Below are 24,862 nucleotides of genomic sequence, written 5' to 3' on the forward strand. Positions count from 1 at the left end.
GAAAGTGCATCAGACTAGAGCTTAGATTCTCTGCCCGAACCAGACCTGACCCGAGGACCGACCCGAAATCGGGTCCGTTCGGGCCGAGATTTCCCACCACATTCCTCGGGCCGGGTCGGGTTGGGCTCCAGAAAATAGTCTGAGATGTAGGCATCTGTTTTTTAATTATATATTTTATTTTTAAATAAAGCTCTGGTGTGATAATCACAATGTTAATGCTAAGTAACCAATTATTATTGTTAATGAAAACGAACCAAATAACGAAAACTGAAAGTGAAACTTAACTAACTTATTTATAAGCGCTGTTTTCACTCCCGCAGTTCTACAGCGGGAGGTGTTGTGCCGATTCTGTCCGCGAAGCGGGAGTCGGATTGAGCAGGGAGTCGGATTCGGCATAACAGCGGCAGCGCGGCTGCACCTCGCGGTCCGCGGTGTTAGTTGTAAGCGCTCGCGCTAGCCGCAAAATACGACAGAAAACACTGAGAAACTGCAGAATTATGAATTGGACTAAAATGAGCACGAGGAGATAAAAGAGAACCTTTACCTGTGAGTAGCTCACATCAGAACACGCAAATCTCTCTCTCTGTGTGTCTCTCTCTCTCGCACGTGAACTTCTCCGCACTGTGTTTAGCTGTTCTTAAAAATCATTTTTATTAAATAATAGTTCTATGCTTCTATGTTGGTGTTAATTAACATAATTCTGATCATATTTCGCTCATTCAAACCGCCTGAAAACAGACTTGTAATCTTGTAATCAACAAGCTTGTAATCAATGTGGCCGTAGTCACAGCTAAAGGAGGAAATACATCAAACCTGTTCTCCCATCTCCGAGAACACCACCCCGCTGTGCAGCGCAAAGTATGTGTTCAGTTTATAATTTTACCTAAATAACCTAAATAAAACTTCTTTGTAGTCGTGCACAACCCATGCGGTAAGCGCCCGCAAAAGCGCTGAGTTATCCGAAATTTGGGCACGCAGGTACAGGCGTGAAGTGCGTGCTACGATGGATTCACGTGTCCGTGTAAAGGTCCTGGCCGTGAAAGACGCCATTCATTTACATGCGTTAATTTTCAAATTCTGACGTGCCTGTTTTTCATATGTTGAAGGTTTTAAGGTGTGAAAGCCTTAAAATAGAAATCTCTATTGTGAGGATCATGTCAGAAATAAATCCCCTCTTTCTGCAGTATCTGGTTATATACCAACTTTTTTTTATATATATATACACTCTTAATGCCCTTAAGAGTAGTGGAAAAACATGGTTTCCTTCACCTGATGGTGTAGTTTCTACAATAAATAGTTAATTGAACAAAAAAACTTTGTTGTAATTTCTTTAAGGGTCAGTTTAATAATATATGTAACAAACTGTGATACCGTGATAACCGTGATACCGCGGTATTTTCCGAGACGGTTATCATACCGTGAAAATCTCATACCGTTGCAACCCTAGATGCTATAAATAATGACATTAGATGATATTTTTTGCAAAAAAGCCAGTATAAAAACAAAATTATCTCATAAAAAATTAGGGAGTGCTAGTTGTGGTTAACAAGCACTTAGCCAGCCGGTGTTAGCAGCGTTAGCCAGCTGTGGTTAGCAGGATTAGCCAGCCCCCTGTTAGCAGCATTAGCCAGCCACAGTTAGAAGCGTTAGCCAGCTGTGGTTAGCAGCTTTAGCTAGCTGCAATTAGCACCGTTAGCTAGCCGCAGATAACAGCATTAGCTAGCTGCAGTTAACAGCATTAGCTAGCTGTGTGTGGTTAGCAGCATTAGTCAGCTGTGGTTAGCAGCGTTAGCTTGCCGTGGTTAGCAGCACTAGCAAACCGTAGTTAGCAGCGTTAGCCAGCCGTGGTTAGCAGCGCAAGCCAGCCGTGGTTAATGCTAGTAAATGCCGCCTGAAAGCGGTAGACTGCGAAACCCTAGGTGTTCCGGTAAAATTGGGATATTACTTCAATATATCTATATATTATATCTATATATATATCTATCTATATATATATATATATATATATATATATATATATATATATATATATATATATATATATATATATATTTCTTTACAACCCTATTGCTAATCCAGGTAGACATCTTCACAGTTTCTAACTATTTTATTAGGGTCTGTCCTGGTATGGGGTTAAGGCAGTACAATTCTTTATTGCAGAAAATACATTGAGATCTCAGAGCAATATATGCTGCCTTCAAGACATTTTTTTTCCAGAGACGTCCATGGACAATGCTAAAGCACATGCTCCACATTCCCACACAACTTCCATCTCTCCACCCATGCCTCCATCTCATCCTCCATCCTCACCACTGCATCTGCCCCTATGACCACTCCCTCACCCCATAATGACCACAGTCTCAATAGGGGATGTCACTGGGCTGCTGACAGGATAAAGAAACTCTCACTTAAATAAACTCAAAGAAAAACAAGCGTCTAGTGTATGATTTCCTATTCACTGTCAGCACTGCTGTCCTCCTATTCTTCATTAGCCTATAGAGCATTCCCTGTCCTTTACACTCCAGCTGGAGATCTGAATGGACATTCCTGAATGAGATTCCAGCCCTGAATGGGTCATTTGCTTCCCACTTCCATGTACAGGCTCTTTATTTAGGATTATGAACCTCCATATTATGCACATCGCCCTGTGTGGAAAGAGAAGCAGCAGCTAAACAAGCATTAGGAAATATCAAATGACAGCCCTTTCCAGAGAATGATGAAGACGCCGGAGTGTGTGTATCTGTGTGTGTACGTGTGGGAGGCATGGGGGAGTGCTTGCTTTGTGTCTCTGTCTGCTTGTTTGTTTATTCATCATGGTCTAATTTGGCGGCGCACGGATGCCGAAATCAAAAAACGAGCCTGTTTTAATCATTTGGCTCCTGATTGGTGTAGAATCAAAGGGAATCGTGAGTCATGACAAAGGCTAAAAATATTTTGCCGTACAGGCGAGCTCCAGCACAGCTAGATGTCAAATAACGTGGCGGGAAAAGAGAGAGGATGCGAAGCAACGTCGTTGTACCCCCTCCCTCCCTCGCCAGCCTCTTTTTGTCTCTCCCTGGTACTCAGGGGGAAAAGAAGCCTTGTTAGTTTGATGTGGTTTTCACAGGCGAGTAAACACACCCAAGACTTGGATTCCATCTCAAACGCTGCAGGCGCCGTCAGCACCTACCGCTGAACTCTGAAAGAATTTAAATCAGAGCTTCGACACACCAGATTGTACACGCACTGAGCATCAGTGGACTGACCAGTGGCCTCTTCTCCTATGGACAAAAAGGTGGGACTCTTAAATGTTAACCTTTAGAAAGCTCAGCTCCAGTTGTCATTTTTTCACTCACTCATCCGTAAGAAAGTGTTTTCCATTAAGAAAATGCATCTTAATGGAATTAATGGCACTGCATCAAGGACAGCCATTAACCAACAGCTGACAGAACTACATTTGCGAGGGATTACTTTGGCAAACCTTTGTCAAGCACTTTAATGCAAAGTCACCTTCCCAAATGCCACTTAAAACTGAACTCTGAAAAACACAGAAGCCTTATGTTAACCATGTCCAAAAGCAGCATCAACTACTCTGGGTTAGGAAGCATGTCAGCATGGACAATCACACAGTGGAAACCTGCACTATGGTAAGATTAATCAGTATTGAAGATTATTTTGGGAAGAAATGGATGCTGTGTGTGCCGAAACAAAGTTGACAAAAAGAAAAAAAAATCCAAAAGCATGGATCTTGTCACAGTTTAGCCCATGTCTGTCTTGTGTTTCTCCCTCATTTGGTCTCTTGTGCTCCTGCCCCTCTGTTTACCTGTCATGTGTTCCCAGCCATGTGCTATTGTTGTGTTTTGGTCCTGTCTCCGCCCTAGCCCCACCCTGTCATCAGTCATTTGTAACTCCGCCCCCTCATTACCTCCACAGGTGTCCCTAGTGTGTGCCTGTGTATAAATACCCCATGTGCTCCTTTCTTGTTTGTTGCGCTTTTTGTCTAAACTTGTCATGTTACTCTGTCCAGATTGTGTTTATCTGTCTTGTTTAGCCACAGACCTGCTGTGTTGTTTGTCCTCAGTGTTTCAGGTTTGCTTTATTTAGTTTGTTTCTTTGTTTGCTTTGTTTGCTTGTTTGGTTCAGTATTTTAGTTTATCCTCTGTTTCATAGTGTTTTGTTTTAGTTACCTTTTCTTTATGTACTGCCTAGTGTTCTTTTCTTTGTTAGTTTAAATATGGAGAATAAAAAAGACTTGCATTTGCATCCTGCCTCCTCCTCTTCGTTACAGATCTGCAATGGTAGAACCTTCAGATGTGTTTGCAATAATTCTTGGAAAATTGGACTTACTCCTTTTCATTTAATGTTTTTTATTCATTTTATTATTTTGTACATTTTAGATTAATATTGAAGACATCCAAACTAAAAAAAGTACAAATATGCAATTATTAAGTAAACAAAAAAGTGGTAAAGAAGCCAAAATATATTTTATATTCTACATTTTTCAAAGTAGCCCCTTTTCTTTGATGCCCACTCTTAGCTGATTCTCTCAGTCACTTCTTGAGATAAAACCTGGATTGGTTCTCCAACTGTCTTGATGGAGTTATAGAGATGTTGAAGTCTTTTAAACTGCTTTTCATTCAATCTGACTGCGCTCCGACTTGTCCCCAAACCACCTAGAATAGGTTTTTTATGTCTGGTGTTTGTAAAGGTTAAACACTTTTATCTACTTTCTAAGTGCACATTTCCTTTATAGTTTTTAAGTAGGGCTGCAACAATTAGTCGCTATAATCGACAATGTTGATTATTGAAATTTAAACGTCGACTACAATTTTCATTAATCGTCAATCGTTAATTCGCAACAGTACCGCTTTACACAAGGTGCTGGGGACAGAAGCGCAATGGGAGACGGGTAAATGTCTCACTCACACAGTTTACACTCAACCTAGTCTGTGTCTCATCTAGACATTTACATGCCTTTTAATTCTCATGTTCAGCTGTTTCTATCGTTTTTAGAGATGGAGGACATGGTAACAGATTAATCGTCAGATTAGTCGACTACCAATTACCCTCAATACCCTATTTTTAAGTATTTAATATTAATTTACAATGTAGTAAATAATACAAACAAAGAACAAATATTATTGAGAATGTGTCCAAACTTTTGACTGGTAGTGCTAGGCAAAACAGCCAGACACAGACAAAGACTGAATGCTGATTCATTCACTGTTCAGCTCCTGTCCACATGCTTTATAAAAAGCCTGATAAAAGCTGGCCAAGAACAGACCACTGCTGTGAAATATAACCACGATTTCAATTACTGCGACCCTGAACCTGCTGCAGTAAATATCACCCAAAAGCCTCTTTCCACCTCTCTCACAAACATCCAGCTCTCCCCCACTCCTTTTTTATGGTCCCCCAATCCACACCACAGTTCACAGGGCATCTTACAATGTGATATTATCACAACACATTTTCCACGATAACGATATTATCATGATACTGTGATTCTGTGATACTTAATATATTGAAGGACAAAGCATCTGAGTTACTAAAGACAATAAATTAGTCCTAAATAATCAAATACCAGGAATTGTGGATTAATTGTTTTAGTTTCACAGAATTTGTCAACCAATATTTTTCACCACAATATTTTACCCTATTTATTTGATTAGCACCAACACGTGAAGTAATGACAAATACGCCAAAAACTTACATAAACTTTACATAAATTGTTATCTAATATATTGTTAATACTACCGGAATTAAAGCTGTTATTATTGCATGCTTGCCTCTGGAGTCTTCCTGGCAGAACAGAGATTCTGACTGGTTCCACTGAGGAGCTGGACAGTTGGTTTAATCCTGTATAATAGCAGATTTTACACATTTTTGTGGGAAACAAAGGTAAGTCCTCATACACCAAAAAATACCTCATATTAATATTTTTATTAATATTTTTTCAATTCAGATTTGATGCTTTCTCATAATGCCCTATGTCCCTGTGACATCAGTGATGCCACGCAAAGATAATCAATTATTGACTTTCTCCAAATCAATGATTTTTTTCTCCAAAAAACAGGTCTTATGAATGTGTGTGTTTGTGTACACATATCAGTCTATGTGAGCTCCATTAGGAACCACTCCAGTGTACCATCAGTTTGATCAGATGGAGGCTTTTGTCAGTCAGTTTTTTGTAGACGAAAATCCAATTTCTGCAAACCATCACTGCTGCTGTGCATCCTGCTGCTGGCCATGCAGCTTAAGCAATTCCAGCACTGAACAGAAACTGCAAAATAACACTCTGTTAATGGATCTAGGACACACAACGCTGTGAACATTCAGTGGGATTACAGCAGGTGTTGGTATTACAGGCCATATCTTCAGAGCAGTGCTTGTATGATTTAAGATCAGAGAATTAAGTCCTGGATTACAATTTAAGTTTCAACCAGTTTCAACCGGTCAGAGAGCCATGCTTCACCCATTCTTTCACAGAAACTGTTTTGGGATTAATCATGTTCTAATTAGTGTCAACCTACTGCAAAATCACAGAAAACAACTACAGATCTAAATAAATAAATGGTCAGATTTAGGTCTGGGCTATTTAACTTGATACATTTATTTTTTAATTATTTTAATAAATTTCCTGACTGTGTTAAAAACATACTACTGCATGTTTAGTCATGAGTTATCCAAGCATCTCAAACAGCTTGTTACAGAATACCAGAAAATGTTGTATCAGTAATTCATTAAAATAATCATTTATTCATTGTAATCTATTTTCTATTTTGTAATAATCATAATTCATCATAATACTGATTTGATTTGCCCAGTACTAGCCACATTCATGAAACTCAGCAGAAGCAGGTATTACCTATTAATAAAATGACAAAACTTCAGTAACAGGGTGTGAGGAAACCTGCAACAGGTTTCACACATCAAAATAAAGAGTTTAGGCTCTCTGTCTGTTCTCAGCTCTCTTACAATAGAATTAAAATGCATGGCTTAAATGCTTATAATGCTGTTTTTTATTTAAATAAAAAATATTATTAATAGTAATAGTAACAACAATATCTAGTATATCTATAAGTTCTAGGGATGCACTGATGTTGAAATTCTGGGCCGATGCAGATATCTGATATTTGACATATAAACAGAACCAGTCAGAAGTTTGGACATACATTCTTCACACATATTTGTTCTGTATTTGTATTATTAACTACTAAATTGTAGATAAATCTTTAGTTTACTACATAATTTGGACAGACAAACTGTTCCTTACACAATTTCTTGCCAAAATTTCTTGATGAACAGATAGAAACTCTTTAAAATGAACTGAAATAAACTCTTTTTACATTGACTTCCATTGAAAGTTTACAAGGTTTTTTCTCTCTCTTGTAAAGTTGCTCTTGTAAAGTTGCAAAAAAAAGTGTTTGGCCTGACATAAAAACCCAACCCAGGTGGAAAGCAAAGTAAAGAAAAAGCAGTTAACAAGAGCTCAGCACCTCTAGAACCCCTTTAAGTTGGATAGCCATTCCAGCTTCATCTCATGAAGCTGACTAGGGAGAATCAGCCAAGAATGTGCAAAGCTGGAATCAAAGCAAAAGGAGCTACATTAAAGAATCTAAGGTATAAAGCATATTTTGGCTTGGCTTTGTTTTTTGTTTACTTCATAATTGTATTGTATTGAAATTGGCTGGTTTCAGGTGCTAGCCTAGTGTGAATCAGCTATTGAAGCAAGCAACTGAAATATAACTGTACATAACAATAATTTATTTCTCAATTAATCTAACTACTATTTTTTTTACTTTAGTACACAGCCATTAAAGTGAAAAGAGAAATATGAAATACCCCAATAACAACCAGAAAACACATGATGCAATGTTTCGATACCATGCTCTTCAGAAAAATACATGCCTGCATCCCAAACTACACACTTCTATAGTTTACATACTACATTAATGAACACAATTCTATTAGTTGTGTGGGGTTTGGGACAAAGCCCTGGTTTTCAGGGGGAATAGCCCTATTTGCGATGCATCAAGTCACATCACGCAAACTGTTGTATTTCTATAAGAGATGACACTGATTACATCTGCAAGTCACTCCAGTAGAGCTAGAGCATGATATTTAATAACATTTTTACAATATCTAATATTTAATCACAATACCCTGATATGATCAATGCCTCTGACAAAATGCATTATCAGTCGCATGTTCTTAAAAACTGCTATTCAAACACTTTCTCTTGCATAGTGCAGTGACTTTGATTTAGTTTTTGCTGCAGATAATCCCAATAATATTTGGATGAATTATAGTTTTTTGTGCCACATGATGCCATATGGAACCTAATTTACACTTAGGTCAGTGTTATTTGTCGCCTGATCCTTGATATGCTTTAAAAAAGCATACTTTTTTATTTATCAGAATAAAATATTGTCATATTGCCCACCTCTACTGCCTAGACATTGTGTTTAGGCACAAGCGTAAGCATGAATCAGAAGAACACATCTGTGCATGGACAGGTAAATCGAGCTCATCGGCTGCCCACTTGACATGTGTGGCCAGACTTTTGAATTCTTACACTGCAACTTCTACTGAGCTTCAGTCGGCTAGCTGCAGGGTTAAAGGTGCCACTCCACACTTTCTAAATGTCAGTCAGGAACAGCTTTCAGAGAGGTGCTTCAGCAGGCTGTAGTAGTCGGCTGCAAGTGCAGATGCATCCAATTGCTGCCTCCTCTACAGCCCTGCCGATCCCTATAATCTCAGCCTCTCACTCACCGCCTGGCTTTCACTCAGGCAAACTAAATTGCGTGACTGCCTCTTTGGCCCCCCAACCTGTCCAATTCCTCCTGTTCCTTTACCATTCCTGCTCCCTCTCTCAGTCCTTCTCTAACTCAATGTCTCTCACTCACTAACTCACTTTTGCTCTCTTTTTCCTTCACTTATAGGAATGACACCCCACCACAGCAGTGCAATCGCCACGCCAGGCCCAGAGCGTATCGCTTTAATGCCTGCCAATCTCCCGCAGTGCACATAGAACTGTGATAAACCCTAAGGACGTATAGACACACACACACACATACATACATACACACACACACACACACACACACACACACGTAACCCACTGTCTTCCACACTGCATTAACAGAGCCTCTTCACGAAACCATAACACATACAGTATGCTGAAGGCCCAGCTATACTATTAATTACCTTTACAAATTAAATTATTTAAAATATATAAATGCCATACCATATAAATCCTTCTTTCTGATCTGATCATATTGTTTATATACTGACAATGCCAAAATAGTTTTACTTATGTAACCAACTGAACTTAAACTTGTTTTTAGGCCAACTTAACCATACACTACTGAGGAAACTGTAACTTGTTCTTACAGCCTTCAAAACTGAGGCCAGACAAGCACAATTTAAAATGAGACATATTATATACCTTTTCAAAATAGAATAGTTATATGAGCTATACAAAACATGATAATAAGGTTATTAGGTTTTAGGGCTCTTTCGCTGTCATACAAATGTTGAGCTTTTTCATCAAAAGTTAGTGGTAACTTGCTCTAAATCGCAAAATATTAACAAGCTGGTTTATCCCTAATTGTGATAGAAGCACAAACGTACTTATATCTCCCTGAACTGCTCAATAGCCACTGTCAGTAGGTACAGATCCCTCTGTCAGACGAAGTCTGCTGGCTAATCCTTCTGTATGAGGTTCTTAAAACTTTTCTTTGGCTGTGGCAATATTGCTCAGCATCAACTGTTCTAGCGGGAGGGGCTCTGTTAAGGGTTAAAAGGTGTGGTTCTCTGCAAATTTCGTTATTCTGACGTCAGAATAATATGTCCCGTTTAATATAAACACAAATAAATACAGTGATGGTGAATAAAGGGGAGAAATAAGCCCAGTATGTAAACTGTGAAAGGAGCCAACAGGAAAGGTTTGATGTTTACTCATATAGGTGGAAAGGCAAGGCAAATTTTTAGCTCCAAAATATCATTGGACAATGAATTTATTTGAGGGAGTGGCCAAGCAACTTCATACCTCATGTACAGAAGTTTGAATGCAATCGCATTACATTGTGTCTACAAGAAATAATAAGTAACTCAAACAGCTAATTTATTCTTGTTAAATTAACACAATGCATTCAAGTTTAGATACAAATTGTAAGCGATCTGTATCACACCAGCATATTTTCTTGTTTAAAACCAACAGCCTCTTAAAACTTATATTTTCAGGATATGTGAATGGAGTTTAAATATACCCTCAGACAGAGCCAGCCTCAGAGATGAGGGAAAAGAATGCAAAGGAAGGTCAGGCTTGCTGCCTGTGGTTGCCAGATCATCAGCCATTGGCAGGTGGGACTTTATTATATCCTCAGCTCTTTTCTAGAAGCTGACTGTCGCAGGCTCACTGTACTGCTGCCTGATAGCCTAATTAACCAGCAAATAGCCATCTCCCCCAACAGCTTAATTGCACGGTCACGGTTGGGAACGGACCGGAATCTGGTCCCGCTGTGCAGTCTCAGTCTTCACTTTTAGACTCTGTTTGCAGTTCTAAAAAAGGGACTAATGCATTCAAGCAAGACAGGACATTTTCATGTTTAATTGGTAAAAAACAGCAAAATATGAGCAATTATTTAAGCAACACAGAGCATTCCCCTCAAATTATAACCACGTTATGTTTAATTCATATGATGACGCAGCATTTGGGGAGACAGCTGATTCAGATCCTGTGAAGAAGAAGCGCCACAGCCCTAGAGGCAAAGGAGAAAGCTTAGCGTATAAACCACAGGTCAAAAGTTTTAGAACACCTTCTCATCTTCTCAAATTGAAAATAAATAAATGGACATCTCTCAACAGATTTCAGAGAAATGGCAATACATGAAATAAAATGGTCAAGCTGTTTATATATTGACAGCCCTAATGACATTTATTTAGAATATATGCCATTTCTTTCCAGAAAACCTTCAGAATTCATACCATTCAGAACATATTGCTAATGTACCAAATATACAGCTCTGAAAAAAAATAAGAGACCACTTTAAAATGATGAGTTTCTTTGATTTTACCAAATTGAAAACCTCTAAAATATAATCACAAGCCATCAAACCAAGCTGAACTGCTTGAATTTTTGCACCAGAAGTGGCATAACATTATCCAAAGCAGTGAGTAAGACTGGTGGAGGAGAACATGCCAAGATGCATGAAAACTATAAATAAAAACCAGGGTTATTCCACCAAATATTGATTTCTGAACTCTTAAAACTTTATGATGAATATGAACTTGTTTTCTTTGCTTTATTTGAGGTCAGAAAGCTCTTCATCTTTTTGTTATTTCAGCCATTTCTCATTTTCTGCAAATAAATGCTCTAAATGATAAAATTTTTGTTTGGAATTTGGGAGAAATGTTGTCCGTAGTTTATAGAACAAAACAACAATGTCTTGTTTTCCTGCCCATGTGCTCCACTTGCACATGGCCCTGTTTTGTTACTTTCCTGTCTCCTCCCCAGCCCATTCTTAAGTGTTCCCTCACATGTTGTTTGTTACCCTGCCCCCTTGTTACCGGTCCCCGGTGTTTCTCACCCTCATCGTGTATATAAGCCCATTTGTTTCAGGGCTCCTTGCCGAGTTTTTTGTGTATTTGTATTTTCTTGTGTCCTTACTAATTTTGTATGCTTTGTGTGTGCCTTGTCAGGTTTGTGTGTTTTTATAGTCAAAGTCTAGCCTCAGTTCTTCTGTTTCTTGTTTTCTTACTTTTGTTTTATATTTCTTTAGCCTTTCTTTTTTGTTTAGTTTGCTTTGTCTTGTTTATTAATTAAATTACATCTGCGTTTACGTCCGTCCTCTCATCATTCCTACCTGACACCACCTGGCATGCCTCAGCAACCACCTAGCACAGTTAACCATTGAACAAATTCTCAAAGTCACTATTGACAACACATTAGACTGAAAATAATACAACTCTGAACATAAAACGCATGAAAACTTTTCACTTATGATTCTGACAGTCATAAAGTTATTATGAACTTCATAATTGAAGGGAAGATACTCTGAAATCACCACAAATCCCTTCCTTCTTCCTGCCAATCTCTTCACTTCATCAATGTACTGAATGAACTCCAAGCCACTACTTTCCTGCTTTTATACTAATTGAACTCTGATGGATGTCCCCGGTTTCTGATTTTTTCTAATGCAGTGCTGCAAACTCTGCTCCCTGGTGGTCACGGCCTGCAACTGCACACGCATCAGACATCAAACGTCAAACGAGGCCCCCACATGCACACACACACACACAGGACCGTCAACACGTCCAAACTTCTGCAAATAAGGTCACCAGCGCATGAATAATGCTGCTCATTTAGGCGTCGATTTCTCTCTATTTCTAATGCTTTTCAGTTGCTGGTGAAAAATGTGATCACACCACAATGGCAGAAGCTTCATCCCGGAGTCAGACACCAGCTACTATCTCTCTGCCAATTACAGCCACAGAGAGAGAGAGACAGAGAGAGAGAGAGAGAGAAAGAAAAAGAGATAGATAGTGTTAGGGGAATGGCATGTTTTAATTACTGTGAAGGCCTAGATTTCACCCAACCCCCCCAAACCCTCGAGACACAACTTTCTCCCCTTGCTCTCCCCCTCTTTTTTCTCTTTTTCTTCTCCCCCTCTTCCTTCTCTATTTCTCTCAGCCTTTCTCTTTTCCGTTCCCCTTTTTCTCCTCACTCTCCCACTCTCTGAATGAGTCCCTCCAGCATCACAGGCAGCGAGTGGAGGAATGCAGATTCCTCTTTCATCTGAAAGGAAAGCAGAGGAAAAAGAGAGCAGCCATAATGGACGAATAAACTTCATAAAAACAGGGAGCAGCAGGCCTCTGCCCTCAAACCAACTCCAAAGCAGGTGCTCACAAAGAAAGGATCTGCTGGTTAAAGCAGGTGGTAAAACTCTTTATTCAGGCTGTTCAATGATTTATGCTGCGTTCCATTTACCTCGGAAGTCGGATGTCGGGGCTGCGAACGACGTCACACCCGAGTGCAAGGCATTCCGGTTAAACATTCAGATAACTGTACACTACTTCAAAACATTTAAAAAAGTGAAATAAAGACTTTGGAGTTAACTGTACTGGTAGTTTATTGGTGTTTAATGGCAAATTCAACCAAAACATGATCCCGATAAATATTACTGTTAGCAATACCAGTTAGTTAACACTGCACAGTATTATACAGTATTCTTATAGGGATGCACTGAATATAAAGTGATAAGACCAAATAATTTAAACAGAATTATACACAATACTTTCACAGCACAATACATTACTTCAGCTGTGCTATTCTAACATTAATGTATTTTTGCAGTGCTGCTTTAGTCACACATTTACGTCAGCAGTGCGATTATAGACATAAATGTACAGCAATATTACAAAACAGTGAATAACATTTTTTTTCAAGAATACACTACTGCAACAAAATATAAATTAAATTTAATTATTGCATACAATTTATGGCACAGCTTTAACTGAGATATTAAAAAATACAAGAATTTTATCAGATTTGTAACAGAAGTCAATGATGCAAAATGTCATGATACTAATGATGCACTCCATATATCTCCATATATCCAGAATTGAAGTAAAATAAATGATACTGGACAGATATAATCTGTCTCTAGTAGATATAAAATGGGAAATAAGAACAGTGTAAATTTTTATTTTGTTAAAAACAAAAAGAGCAAAAAGGTAATACCCTAAAGTTATAATTAGGGTTGGTTAATATGGCACGATATTTCAGGGTATAATATCATTCACGATATTCAAAAATGATATATTGCATACGATATGATATGGCACACCCCAAATTAGCAGTGCTACTCAACTCACTTTTTTCCAATTTATTAGCAAATGAAGAAAAAAAAGACATACATTTTAATTACATTTTAAAATTTAAACAGATTGAATATTGCTAACACCTCACTCCTCAAATCCACAATGAACTACGTTAAAGTGTGGATGAATCTCAAAAAAAGACTCCTACAAAATGTAAATCCTTTTGCAAAGAAAAATGGGAGAAAATCCCTCAAACAACAACTGAACGACTCTAAGCTGGCTGCAGAAAGTGTTTTTAAGCTGTTTTCAAGCCCATTTTTTGTTTCAGGCCCTGTTTGCTGTTCTATAAACTGTAAAAAAAATATATATTATTTACGAATGTTAATCTTGAACTGTACTCCTTTTGAAAATCAGGCCATCTTATACTTGCACAGCTATTCACAGTAACCAGCAGTGTCCAAACTTTTGCTTATGCCAGTGTATCAGTTAGGCCCTAATTCAGTCAACCACAGCCTAAAGCAAATCTGACTCCATGATCTTGATTTTTTAGCATAAGCCAAAGCAAATCGTCAGAAACAGGGAAATTTAGCTGTGGAATAATGACTGTTATTCCGGTGCAGAGACGATGGCAGTGAGTCTGACATGCTGGCGCTGTGACTGTCCTTGGTCGGGGTCAACCATGTCCAAGCCTGGCTCATCATGCTTGTGCGGCCCTCACTGCATGACATTAATAACGGACTGTTCAGATCGTCGTATCGCTCAGTGATGCATCGCTGTGACAGAGAACAGTCATCCAGTAGATCTGACAGATCTTTCAGGACAAAAATCATAAAGAAATTCTTCTACTATGTAGTGGATTGCTTCTTTAGATTAGCGGCTTCACTAGATTCCTTGGTTGCTTTGCGCTGTCTGTAGCCAATTATATTTTTCACTGACCCACCTAATAAAATTACATTTTAAATCAGCTAGAAAAAACTCCATATCCGATTTTCTTAGCTTTACAGAGATGGAAAGATTAATGGGCTATGTATTGTTTTGGCCAACTTGCAGCTCAAATATGCCTCTGGCAACCAGTTGAAAATTTGGCCAGTCCTGAGACTTTGCCAGATCATATGTTCCATATTTTGTGAGTTGCTGAAGTGTTGAGCAAGGTCACAAGATGCAAGAAGCTCCTTGTTCAAAAACCAGATGGCAATTTGGATCTCAGTCACGGCTGAAGAAAGCCATTACAGCCAGTGTTTAACTTTGTTCCCATCTGGCAGTTTTAACTATAACTGACTCAAGCTCAGATATTTGTTGTGTTTAAAAAAAAACACAGCAGAGCTAGCAAACATTGCTAATGACACTTTACTTTTTTTAATTCCAAAAAAGCAAAGTAGGCTGCATCGTTTCAGATCTGTGAGATCTGTGTGATTGGCAGATATGTCTCTAATTAGTAAATATTGTGAGCAGATCAGATTATATTGCACAAGCAAGTGTTTTACTTAACTCTGTATGCTGGCACCGCTCCATAAGTCTGTTTGTTTTTTTTGTTTAATTTTGAACCTTTTCTGAGTCTTACTCTAATATCTGTAGAATTTGAAAAAAAAAAACTGTCCCATAAAGTAAGCAGAGTATAGACCTGTAATACAACTAACCAGACACCCCTCTCAAGAGTACACCACTCAGACTAGGGCTGCACAATATTGGAAAAAATTACATTTCAAATGTTCTTTTTTCTGCGATATACTGTATATCGCGATATTAAACAATGCAGGGCCCCCCATCCACGCGCTGTCTTGCGTCCGGACCGATCAAGAGCTGAGTCAGTGCCGAGCACTCAACACCCGAGAAAAACGGCAAAACAACAGTAATCGGCCCATTAATCTGTAAATAAAAAGGTAAATAAGAGTGTTTTTCTCTGATTAAAAGCATGAATTTAGCAGTAACCAGAAATATCTGCGCAAAACTATGCTGGACTGAGGTGCACAGCTTACAACACGTGCGTTTACAAGCAGGTGAAATGAGGTGACCGCATGGTAGCTCATGATCAACAACCTTTTAAATGCAGCTGATTAAAAAAATAATTAAAAAAGTAGATTTAAATTTTAGAGACAATACATTACAAAAGCCCCACAACATGATGCATGACCAGGTTAGTATGGAAAGGTTAATCCTCAATTAGACCTTAAATACTGGTACCTTGAACCAGCAGCAAGGTAGCTGACTTTTACATGATTAAATAATGTAGACCTGTCAATAATATTAAATGACAAAATGTATAACACACCTGGATGCATTTGTGGCAAAATAATCACAGTATGATATTTTGTCTCTGATGAACCACTAGTTATTTAATAGTTACCTAATCGTTATTGACACACAAGCCATAAAACTTGTTAGATGGGTCCCTGAATAGTCTTATATGAAATGAACACAGAGCATCAGGGACACGTGTACAGCATGTGCAGCAGTTAAATTCTGTGTTTATGCCGGACAGATCCATCAGAGATTTCTCTCTTCTTGGCCTTTAACACTGACCCAAACACATGGCAGTCAGGGAGCACTGACCTTCCTGTAATGGCTGTCAGAGTCGGGGAACATCTTTGTCTACGACATACACACACACTCTTACACAGAGCATCTAATAGTGCTTGCAAACCAGAACTTCAAAACAAGTCACTGCCTTTGATTCTCTCTCTAATAGAGTCCAGAAAACGTTCCTCCAACAAAAACCCAACAACAACAAAGAAAATATAGAATGTTCCATTAAATAGATAGATAGATAGATAGATAGATAGATAGATAGATACTTTATTGATCCCCGGGGGGAAATGGCCAACATAAGCAGAGGTTACACTACAGCTGTGTATTTGCAAAGTACTTGGCGATAAGATATGTATCACAATACATGGGCTACGGTTTAATATTTCACAATATATTGCGACACTATAAGCAAGAAGATACATTGTGATTGTTTAAATCAGATTTTAGGAAAACTCTCAATATAAAAAACACTGTATATTTAAAAATATAAGTTAAAGAAAAGTAATTTTTTACGCAATCAGAACAGTGAGATCTGAAGAAAATGTACAACACTGATACCTAGTAGGTGTCAGACCCATTGTCTGACACCAATCTTTAAACTAATACCGTTTAAAGAGTAAAGCTAAGCTAAATAAAAAAATCGAATTTAAAATATATATATATATATTTTATATATATATATATTTTTTTTTTAAGTCAAATGGATGTTAATTTACACAGATTTCTCTCCTGAAAATGATTTGTGTGGGTAAGTAAATTGCTTCTGTTTATTTATAGTAAGCTTAGATTTCCAGATTTCCATTAAGGCTGGGTGCAGCAGCATTAGCATTAGCAGTCAACCGCTAGCAAATGCTGCCAGACAGCGATACACTAAAGAATCCTGAGTGTTCCTGTAAGAAAGGCTACAATAACTTGAAGTTCATCCAACATAGCTTGTTTTAAGACGGTAAATGCGCATTTTTATTAATCATATATTGGACAAAATGATATTTTTTCTTACCTACTGCAGCCACACTGTGTGCATGGAGTCAGTTATTGAAGCATTGGTCACTGAATAACTGGTTAAAATACTGTTCACTGTTATATATGTGAACAAACGTTCAAATAAACACAACAGATGATGTCACCATTATCAAATATTATTGAGGTCATGTCCATTTATTGTACAATAAGTCAATAATGTAATTAGCCTTCACCTTTGAACCTTCTGTGCAGTGTACACAGTGTGAATCACAGTGAGCACACGTACCCAGAGCGCTGGGCAGCCATTGTTTTAGTCCCCAGGGAGCTGTAGAGGTTAAGTGCCTCGCTTAAGGACCAAACAGTGGCAGCATGCCAAACCTGTGTATAGAACCTACAACCCTATCATTAATAAACTTGTGCTCTAACAGTCTGAGCCCTTACAGTGGTAATGCAAGTTCTGTATTTTGTGGGGTGTTCGGATCTGTTCAGTTGAAGTGTCCTGTATGATGCTTAGTCATTTAGTGTGAGGATTGCCTCCATAAAAATCAGAAATCAGCACAATTCAGTGGGGAAGTGTGAGATACCCTGTCTTTTTATAGTTTGCTATAACTTTAAAACTTTTGCAGTGCACCCAAGGCTGTAGATTCAAGATGCAGCTGTGTTCGCAAGGCTGTTTATCTTTAGAAATCCCCCAAAAAAGACAATCCATACTTGGCATCAAAGAATTATTATGGCGCAGTCAGTGTGGTCTGCACTGTAAGCACTGGTGCTATGTTTGCCTGCATCGTAGCTGTTGAAGAAACAGCCTACTGGCTTCTATTATGTGTGTGGGTTCTATTATATGAGTCAACAGGTTCACAGTCCTTCACCAAATCCAGGAAAACAACAAAACTATTGTCAGTGGTAATGGACCACATGATACAGATGAAAAGACAGAGAGACCGGCTCGTAAAAAGTTGGAGTATCCCTATAAAAATGAAGACACTCTTATACAAAGCATGTGTTCTGTTCCATTAAAAGCCAATTTTACCAGCAGAGAAGCAGCTGTGTAGCTAAAGTGGGCCATGCTGCTTATCGCCCAGGTACAGGCATACACGGCCATCCTCCAATCTGCTGGTAAGATCAGCTGCTCATATTTACACATTAGTGCATCACTGATATGGCAACAGGTCAGCGGGGCTGTAGTGCTGGGAGATTTCTTTCTTCCATATATTACAGCGCACAAAGATTAAGCGAGTTTCCTCGCCTGCAATGAGCCTTGCTGGTACCCTCTTATGACTCTCTTATGATGTGTACATGCTTGACTGCTCCCATACACAGAATTTTAATGTGGCTCAAACTCAAATTTCACATTTTTCTACTAGGGTTAGTTCTCGGTCCTGTTGCTAACCACGGTTGCATCATAACAAAGTCCTTATAGGCAATCAGTTCACTCTGCAGCCATCTTTGCAACACCGCCAGGCAGCTATTTCCTGTCAAGCAAGATCAGACTCCTATATCTGTGAATGGGGAAAAAGGGAAATACTGGCAACTGAGGTCAGACTACCGTTTGATAATCCTTATTACTGTTAAAACCTAATACAAAACAATAGTATTTGGCTTAATAATGCTCAAAAACGCTTGTTATAGATACGACACATACCCACATCTCCACATAAAGGAGGGAGGCCTCCCAGCTATCATGTTGACCCTCATCTTCTCTTGGCACCATAAGCAAGTTGATTGGCCCTTTGTTAGGGGCAAATATTCATCTGTAAACTAGGGGTGTGCCATATTGTACCATAGGCAATAACATCACCAATATTTTTCAATATCGTGAACGATATTATACTCTGAAATATCGCGACATATCACCCACCCATAATTATCACATCAGGGTACTACTTTTTTCCAGTTTTTAGCAAAAGACTTCACACTGTTCTCATTCCCATTATATATCTACTAGAAACAGATTATATCTGTCCAGTATCATTTATTTTACTTTAATCCTGGATATATGGAGATATTGGAGTGCATTATTACTATAATGACATTCTGGATCATTGACTTCTGTTACAAATCTGATAATCTGAAATTCTTGTATTTTTTAATTTCTCAGTTAGGGGTGTGCCATTTCATATTGTACTCAATAATAAAATTTTGTTGTGTATTCTTGATTTTTTTTTTTAATTCAGTGTTTTGTCATATCGCCAAGAGTATCATTATTGCGAAAATACCATTAAATATCGTGATATAATTTTAGGGCCATATCGCACACCCCTACTGTAAACAGAGGCCATAAAAAGCATTATTAGAAATACCAATTTTACGGCAGTCAATAGCTGGTCTCCTCATTAATAAAATATCTGATCATAAAGAATAACAGTTACTGTACCTGTAGGACTGTAACTGTAGGGCTAATCTGAGTTCAGGGGTTAAGAGCAAGAGTCCATGCATGACTTTGCATATAATGTACAATAATGTAAATAATGACAACAAATACTATTACTTGTCCATTACAGTTTCCTATTAATCTAAATTTAAACTGCTGATAGAAACAAAACATTTTAATAGATGTACCATTTATCATATTAATTAAAGTCAAGTACAAAATTGAGTCCAAGCTAGAGACTCTTATTTCTAAAAATGCTGCCATGACATTTCACTGTGTGTCTTTATCTGGACTTTCTGTTGAAGATAATGCAGTGTTTGTGAGCTGTTGCGATGTGCTTGCTAATATTAACTGTAAATATATACACTAAGCGTGAAGTCCACCTTGTCTAGCTAGTTTACCTGCCTGCTCATATTTCATATGTTTTCAAAGCATGTTTACCGTTGGCAAAGAGTTCTTGGAAGCTTTCTAAAACCTGAGTAAGGGGACACCTAAGTATCTGACTTTTGACCTCACGCTGAAATACAAAAAACCTCACCCTCACTCACTTTTTGGGTGCGTCCCATTTTTTTTCTCCAATTGCGCAACAAATTACTGATGCTAATACATTATGAGAATTAAGTATTTAATATAGATACACAATTCATACTCAGAACTGTTTTTTTAGTGTGGTTACAATGGCCACTATTATCTCACAATGCAATTCAAAATGAAAAGGGAGGAGCTACTCAGGTCTGGAATAATACAAGAAAACATGGTGGAAAACAACACAAGTACAACAGCTGAAGAGCTTGTTATTCCAGCAGTGACCAATTTTGTGACCCAGTGAACACTTTATCTCTTCCTGTTCATACAAAATGGGTTAGTAAACTAACGTTTTGGTACTGACCTGCCAAACCTGCACTAATACATTTAATATAAGTATGCAATTGGGACACAGTCTGTGTCTCATTGTCCAGTCTAGTGTTTTAACACTGGTCCTGGAGGCACCCTGCCCTGAACATTACAGAGGTTTTCCTTCTTTAACAAAGTCCATGCAACTCTAAAAGAGTTTTTTAATCACCTTACAAGCTGTTAGAGAAAGGAAAAATCATAAATGTGCAGATTAGGTTGCCTCTAAAATAGGGGTGTGAATAATGGGACATTTTACCATTCTATATTATCGCAATACATTGCCCACAATAGCGATGATATCCCGATACTGTGATTCTGGCACTGTTTCAATAAAAATACTGGTATTTGACGCCGCATAGCTACAATTTATTGCAAATAAAAACACATTGTCAGTACAATATTTTGCAATATCAATATTTCCTCCCACCCCTACCCCTACTAGGACCACGTTAAAGAAACAGTGGTTCAGTTCCAGCTACTCCCCTCACACTCATTTTTACTTGTGGTCAAAGGTAGGATGTTCATGTATCCTCTAGTCCCCACCAGTCAACTGGAAGCTTATATGATTGAGCAGCCCAGACCCAACACTTTCTGAGTCATTCCAAACACACCCTCTGTCCCCTCTTGCCCTCAGAGAGCTTTTAGCATGCCCATATGTACTTGTGTGGCCATGGAGCTAGCAGTTAGCAAGGTCCAAATTTATCAAGACACATTTTAGGGATTTTTGGTGGACCTGGCAATTGTTACTTTGAATATTTGAATGTAATTGTCCAAAAAGTAATCATTTTGGACATTGATTTGTTCTAGAAAAACTCCCAGCATGGAACTACATAAATTCCCATTTAAGTACTAAAGAAACAATATGTACTTAATTCAGAGCAACGACGCGGAGAGCGTGAGGGCGAGAGAGAGAGAGAGAAGCAACGACGTGGAGAGCGCGGAGCGTGGAGGGAGAGAGAGAGAGAGAGATACAGAGAGAGAGAGAGAGAGAGATACAGAGAGAGAGAGACCAATGACGGGAGTGAGAGAAAGCACTGCAATTTTAAAAAAATGGCTAGTGGAAGTGACGGCACGGAGACAGACACCGATTCTCCTTATGAACATTTTCATCACCTGGTAAGAAACCCACAATTGCAGTGTCATGAGCAAATGTCTACAATGAGCAGTTTCAAAGAACGTATAGTGATTTCTAGCTTGTAGTGTGAAAAAAAAGTATTTATTTGAATATCTCACGAAAAAGGTAAAATGAACTGAACTTTGAACTAGTTCAGAATTAAAATTGTAAACTTTGAACGTGAACTGTTCACTTTGAGCATGTATGAACTGAACCTAGTTCAGAAAAGCTGTGAACTGGCACAACACTGACTTATGTACAGCAAACATGTAATAAAATGGCTACAACAGTTAAATTTCAAAATATTGGAGAGAGTTGTCTGCCCCGTCTCCTCCTCCTCAGTTGGCAAGTTCACAAGAGTTACCAGGTTGAAGACACTGAACCTACATGAACTAGGGCACTGCTCTTAAAATGCACACTCTGTCCTTAGCTGAAGCACAGTGATTACCTGCTTAGGAGAAAATGCATGCTGTGTTTGCCTGCCATTGTGTTCCATACCTGGCAACCCAGGAATTAGAAATAGGACTAGATTTCCTCTCTGTAATGGACAATACAGAGAAGAAGATATTGGCTGAAGCACTGCTGTCAAGGGATGCCAGCTCTTAAACTTAGCATGTTTTAGCATAATTTTATTAGTAGTATAGAAAATATAATATAATACACGTTGGTCCTTTTAGCATAAGCCAGCTCCTATAACCCCAGAATCAACAGAACAGAATGTGTGAGCACGTTTGTGACTGCACAGAAACAATATCTAGCCACTTAATGACCCAACCACCTGAAATTTCACACAACCAGCTGTGTCCTATGTTCAGCTCTGGCCTTGCTCCCTCTGGGCCGTCCACACCAGCAGCAGCAGCAGCTCTGGCAGTGTATGTGGACTGCAGTGCTTCCTGCCACCTAGATACACCCAACAACAGGTTAATGGCTAAAGCAGGGAGACGTGTGAGCATAGCAGCCAAACCCTGCCTCTGCTCCATGGATGCTGTTGCCAGTCTGCCAGGCAGCTGATAAACACCACAGCAGAGCAGAGCAGAGCAGAGCAGAGCATGCCTCAGTGCCGGGGAGCCCGGGCTCCACACCATTCTTTCACGCCTGGAATATGTGGCACTGCTTCTGCGGCTCGCGCCATTCCTCGCTCGCTCACTTGCTCTCTCTCTCTCGGCTTCAGCCCCACCAATCACGACGCGCGCAGCAGAAATAAGCAATAAGCAGTGGATGCAACCTTATTGCTACTGACAAAAAAAGCAAAATAGGGAAGGTCTGAATAAGAGCCTGAAAGGATCAGGTTTAGCTATCTCTGCTGGGCTAAATGATAATGCTGAAATACCACATAGTGCAGAACGATACAGGAAAAAACTGACATTGCGATGTGATGTGATAGATATATTTTAAAATAAAAGTAAGAAACATTCTCTTTATTTCTACAGAAATCAACGATCCAGGTAAGGCTGGATGATCTGACTTAAATCTACATCAGTTATATTTAATATTGGTTGATAAGATAAAATTCTGATACCGTTATGAGCAATAAAATAACGACTGGAAACTGCCAAGAACATCAAACATCTGTAGCTACAAATAATATCTGAAAAATAAATTTGCCAGTGCCTATAATGAACATCAGTTAGTATTGGAATCTTTTAATAATATGTATTGAAATATTGGAAGTAATTTAATTAATTTTAAATCTTTAGAATATTTTTTTTATCATGACTGGTCTATTTTTATAGGATAATTTATTTTTCTTTATTTTTTGATGATCTTTGTTTAAAAACGATGATTATTTTATTTACATGAAATATTAAATATACTTATATATAATAATATTTATCTATATTCCAATTTCTAATTCCACTGTCTGAATTAAAAGTTCCCTGCTCTTTAAATTGCATTGGTGTAATTGCATTGTTTTGCTAATAAATTATCATCATAAAAATGACAATAATATCACTTATAACATATCGAGACAGGCCTGCTCTGTTGTGCTACGTCCTTTTATGTCCAGCATGTTGTAGCAAGGTTTATTTGCCATAGGTGACACTGCACACGGTGCAATATGGTAACTGCTATTGCTTCTGCTATTGCGCACGCGCACATTGCAATAACGATGCTGAAACGATATATTGTGCATCCCCAATAACCGCCAAGTGAACGTGTGAACGTGATGGGGAGAAAAATACCTCTCCGGGGTCCTTTGTGGGGCTTAGGGGAGCCGTTTCAGTGTTCAGAGCTCAGTGCTCTGTGCTCGTGCACCACAAAGGGCAATGCAGATGCATCATTCGGCTGCTGCACACGTGTGGTTTGATTGCATACAGAGGCTGACTGGGACCGGTGCTGCTGGCTCGTGCATTAGGTGCAGTGAGGGGCTGTGCGGGGGATGCATGAATAAACTGGTATGAAACGCCAGCTGAATCGATTAATCAGAGGGAAAAGGAAAGGAGCATCCTCTAACGCGCGCATGCAGCCAGGCACAGGCACACGCACACGGTCACACGCACGCTCTAATATGTAGCTATAGCTATACTCACTCAGGTTAGAGACTGAGGGGGTGGAGGGGGGTGTCCGCCCTGCTGCCCCGCGCCCTCTCTCCTCTCTGCGGCTGAAATTCGCTCTGCTTCCCCGTGGCCCTCCGTCACCATCACTCAGTTGTCCGCGGCGGGCTCGGGATCGCGCGTGGCGGGGAACGCGCGCACGGAGTGCCATTTGACATCACGGGCTCGGCGCCTTCCCATTGTTCAGCTGCTCAGGCAAAGCGGGGACTGGCTGCTGAGGACGCGCTGCTCGTGCTGCTGTTTCCCGTTACAGCAGAATCGCGCGGATTCGTGCCAGCCGCTCCTCCTCCTGCCCGGTGTCTCGCTCTCGCCTGGCGATGATGGTACCATGTGACAGCGCTCTAATGGCATCTGCACGCGCGCCCTCTGGATGCGCACAGAGGAATCACAGCTATCAGACATAAACAGAGAGTAGAAGATACATGAGAGACACAGACAGACAGACAGACAGGAAGGGTAGGTGTAAAGTTTAGCAGTTTAATTTTCTGACCGTATCAAGCTAAATTTGAAAATAGAAAATTGGGTATAAAACTTTCGGGTGGTATAACCCAACTTGCAAAATGCAAAAATGATCAGAAAATAAATTACGATTGTGACGGGCAGAGATGAAAAATAAAATAAAATTGGAAAAAT

General features: G+C 39.1%; 1 protein-coding gene across 3 annotated transcripts in view; it reads right to left on the minus strand.

The window, feature by feature from the left end:
* Positions 1-24,636, minus strand: part of si:dkey-70p6.1 (uncharacterized protein LOC570575 homolog) — a 51,074-nt gene extending 26,438 nt beyond the window's left edge. For 2 of the 3 annotated variants that reach the window (XM_049485749.1, XM_049485750.1), the window contains exon 1: positions 24,206-24,634. The gene's annotated coding sequence lies outside the window, so the exon portion shown is untranslated. Of the gene's footprint in view, positions 1-24,205 lie in introns of all 3 variants that reach the window. The other variant, XM_049485751.1, reaches the window with a different exon arrangement.
* Between the last annotated feature and the right edge of the window lie 226 nt (positions 24,637-24,862).

This window comes from Astyanax mexicanus, chromosome 12 (genome assembly GCF_023375975.1).
Source record: "Astyanax mexicanus isolate ESR-SI-001 chromosome 12, AstMex3_surface, whole genome shotgun sequence".
Classification (NCBI taxonomy): domain Eukaryota; kingdom Metazoa; phylum Chordata; class Actinopteri; order Characiformes; family Acestrorhamphidae; genus Astyanax; species Astyanax mexicanus.